The 4,203-nt window shown below is 29.4% G+C and overlaps 1 long non-coding RNA gene across 1 annotated transcript; it reads right to left on the reverse strand.

Moving 5' to 3' along the window:
• Positions 1 to 733: 733 nt before the first annotated feature.
• LOC139907584 (uncharacterized) lies at positions 734 to 3,724 on the reverse strand. Its single transcript, XR_011784276.1, has 3 exons — positions 3,098 to 3,724; positions 2,703 to 3,029; positions 734 to 894 (listed from the first exon to the last, which is right to left on the reverse strand). It is a non-coding gene; the product is annotated as an uncharacterized lncRNA (long non-coding RNA).
• Positions 3,725 to 4,203: the final 479 nt, after the last annotated feature.

The raw sequence follows: 4,203 nt of genomic DNA on the forward strand, positions 1-4,203 counted from the left end.
TTTATATCATACTAGCTTCTTAATTTCAAAATTGATTTTGCCAAGATTCAGATTTGATATTATGTTGAACGTCAAATAATAATTCCATTCTCATCACGAAGATTCTAAAATGTAACCTAAATGGTATAATTTTGAAGGATATTACCAAAGTCTGATTGAAAATGGAACAAAAATTATGTACGATTTGAATATATAAACTTATGTTAATAAAATAGCGATGAAATTAAAAAGAAAATATTTCCATTTGTATAAAATAATAATGCAGATATAATATGTAGGTAGTTTCATTTTTTAAATGTTTTTTTATTTCAAGACTAACTGTAATTACAATTCCAACATTTCTTACTTTTCTGATGAATAATTCATATTAACATTAAATTTCATTAAATAATTGAATTATAAAAATATTTTTTATTTCAATTCCTTTTTTGCCGATAATCCACAAAGAAAGGCTTAGATTTATGGCAAGGGTTCCAGATTTTTGTCACATGACCTTTTTTATTATAGAAGCCAACCCTTTACAAAATTTTAGCTTCCACTACATAAGAAAATACATATTCACCATAATAACTTGAATTTTAAGTCAAATAATATAATTTAATCAGTTCTAAGGCTTTTAATTTTATGTGGGGTATGAACAAAATGCATGTCTCCTTCAACGTTCCATTCCATATTGATAATTATCCAAATCTTGTAAAGATAATTGAATTTTATAATTAAAAAGCCCTTTTTTTTCACTATGCTATCGCAAAGCCAATGGAGTTCCAAAATAAATAAGTGTTTCCAAATATTAAGAAAGAAATTCCAGGAAATTTTATCGCCTTGTGTTAGACGCAAATAAGTTTCATGACTGCAGTATTGATTGGTTTTCTGCGCCGTCTTTGTTAGGATGTCCTTATTAAATAAATTTGGAAGATGTTAAGAAGGCTGACAACAAAAAAAAAATACATATATCGAAGTAAAAAGTCTCAATAAACATTTTGGCTCCGATTTCTGAGGTGAGAAACTAAATTTTTTTATCATCGAAGGTAAAGCTTATTGTATTGTCAAAAACCTTACTTGCTATTTTCCAACAATTTCATTTGTCTCACTCATGGTCTGAACAGCTTTGTTTCAATTACTTCTAAAATACAAATCGGAAACAAATATTTTGTTTTCTAATTCTAAACGATTGACTCCTACGTCGAGGACTTCAATTCAATTTTAATGGTATGGCTAAAAGCAGTGATATAACCAATAAATCGAGATAAATAATGTTATCCATTCCCCAAACATAATACCTTCGTTATATAGAAATTTGTACACACAACTTAATTGTGTATTCATAATTATTAATTTCGCACATTCATTATAGATCCTCGTCATATTCAATTAATAATTACTCATTTTAAATAGTAAATACTAAATAATATAAAGAATAGAGTAAAAATCTATTACGTCCAATACTCAGAACTTTATTTGAGTCCACTTTCAGACAGAGTCCTCATGCTCTGGATCCAATGCGAAAAAAAAGTAATAACCTGATTTAGTTGTAGTCTCGTCTAAGGCAAGAAAAATATCATTTCCACACGTTCTCCCTTACTATTTGACAATATAATATTATAGTTCATAGTTACACAGTGTAATAATTTATATTATATTAATATAGTCGTATAGAACTTTATCTAAAATATCGAAATCGTGTGTTTAACTACTCATATAAATCAGGGGATAAAAAAAGTTGTGGAAATCTAGTTTTCACAGATTCCCTAAGGATGAGTCCCTTAAAAGGCAAATTCATAATTAATTCTACAACTGGCATCTCAGCTATGAAGACATTTATCTTGCCTCATTATTTGATTTAGAGAGTGGCTCCGAAACACAGAGAGGGCCAACTTTAAACCCTTTAAAACTGCAGTTATATGTTCAAGTCACTTTGAGGCTCATTGTTGTAAAACTCCCAGGACTGAGGGACATTGCCTAAAAGATGATGTTATTTAAACCATTTTCAATGGAATTCCAGAAGTTTTTTAAAAATAAATACAGCAAGAGAGTTCAAGACGTTCTGAACCAAAAAAGGTTTTTATTTCTACACAGTAATTCGGATTGGAAATTAAAATTTAATACCAATGGCAATAATCCATCTTAAAATGTAGATATTTTAATTTTAATTAAATCAATCATTAGGTCAGACGATTGGGGAAAAATTTTTGCTAAAATAAACTGAGACAGGCAAAACGAGAAAATAAGGAACAAGAATTATTACAAAATCTTTCAAAAAATGTTGTTCTTGATCATTTTTATTCCTTTGGTGATATTAAGACACTCAAAAGGAAGGGCTGGAAAATGATGAAAAAGTAGAGAACTTGCAATAAAAGCTAAAAGCCCAGACTTATCAATAAAAGAAAGAGGCAAATTCCATAAAGGTAAAAAAATAAATGACTAATACTAATAGAAACTTGAAGAACAAAATATTTATTTATTTAATTATTATTTTAGGAAGTAATGGACGACTTAAGAGAGTAAAAGTATGTCAAGCAAGGAGCTGAGGTAATTTTGCAAGAATTTAATGGAACTGCAATTCCAGATCTACTTTTCTATCACTGCAAAACAAAGCCATTACTAAATCAGCATAGTAGAGAAGCTTATTCTCCTGAAATACGAAAACTTGCCTCAACTCTTGCCTTTTATAGCATGAACACATATGAATATGTAAGGAATACCTTTAATTTTGCGTTGCTATCTCCAACCAAATAAAGAAATTGGTATTTAGCCATCGATGGTACCTGGATCCACTGAATAATCTTTCTAATGTCTTAAAGCTAAGGCTCCAGAAGATTCTGAAAAAAAAAAACAATTTGCACTCTTATGTAATGGTAATCAAAAAGCACATATTTTTGCCGTCGGACGCTTCGACCGTCAGGGCCATTGTTTCAGCCGGATGTTTTTTAAAGAACACCCCCTTGACCTCCTTTGGCGATCCCCCAAGCCAACGGTTGTTCCGACAGTTGTACAGGGTGTCCACGATAAATATCTTAAAATTCAACCTGCTTGATAAAAATGGAATTTGGAGTGTATTTGTTAATATGAATAAGTTAGACATAATATTAAACAATACATTTATGCAACATGTCCTCCCTCAGCAGCCACCATCTTCTCCAGCTGTACTTTTTAATAAAAAATTAATTCATCTTTCAATTTGCAGCAAAGTATTAAAATAATAAGTGAAAAACAGAATTAGGTTTTTAATGTTCTTAATGCACATATGTTAGATAGAAATATAACGGACAATCACATTTTTGTATTGATCAAGAAGTTGGCATAAACTTATTCCAGGATCCAACTTTTTCATCAAGGGAGAGTCGATAATCTTTGATTGCCCTTGGAATATGTGAGGAAGACAAATTGCAAGGCAATTTTTTTCTGTGGATAATAGTCATAATAATTTCATTAAATACGTTAAAAGCTTTAATTTTATTTAGGCAAAAATAATATTATAGAGCAAAAGTAGCCCTTATTACATTATACTTTAATAATAATATCATAGATAACGAAACAATAATTAATATTTTAACTAATAAATATGTTTATAGGACCACCATTTAAAAATTATAACAAAAAATAAAAATAAATAATACTTGAATGTCAACACTTTACTATTTTATGCACGTAGATAATTTCTTCTTCATTTCTGTTTCTCTTACTCTTCCCTCGGCAGACGCGTTGCTCTTCTAGTTCTCTTATATTTTCTTTGGGAAGAAGTCATTGATTCAGGTAACAACTGCAAATAGAAGTTATAGATATGTAATTATCTTTTCTTTTGTAATATGACACGCTCAGTATCCCCACATTCGTTGCTACATTGCTATTTTTTTAGATCACGCTATCACGCAATTTCAAAGTATTAAGATGCATTGAAAAATGAGGTGTGTACAAAAAAAAAAATGTTTTATTAATTATTTATATGTTGTAGTTAATCTTAATGTTTTAATTATTATTTCTAAATTTTGGAAATTTGCTGAAATAATCTAATTTTTGTATATTAAATATGCTCAAAGTTAGAAACAGCCTAGAGACGACAATCTTAGGATAAACTTTACTATAACAAGGCCCCTTATACTAGTAAATTTTAGTCGAGACCCCTTGATACGTAAACATTTTCCTTTGTATGTGTGAAACTGAAAGTATTCACAATTCTCTATCTTCCATAGACTTGGATAAATT

Source organism: Lepeophtheirus salmonis, unplaced genomic scaffold, assembly GCF_016086655.4.
Source record: "Lepeophtheirus salmonis unplaced genomic scaffold, UVic_Lsal_1.4 unplaced_contig_9502_pilon, whole genome shotgun sequence".
NCBI classification, from domain to species: Eukaryota; Metazoa; Arthropoda; class Copepoda; order Siphonostomatoida; family Caligidae; genus Lepeophtheirus; species Lepeophtheirus salmonis.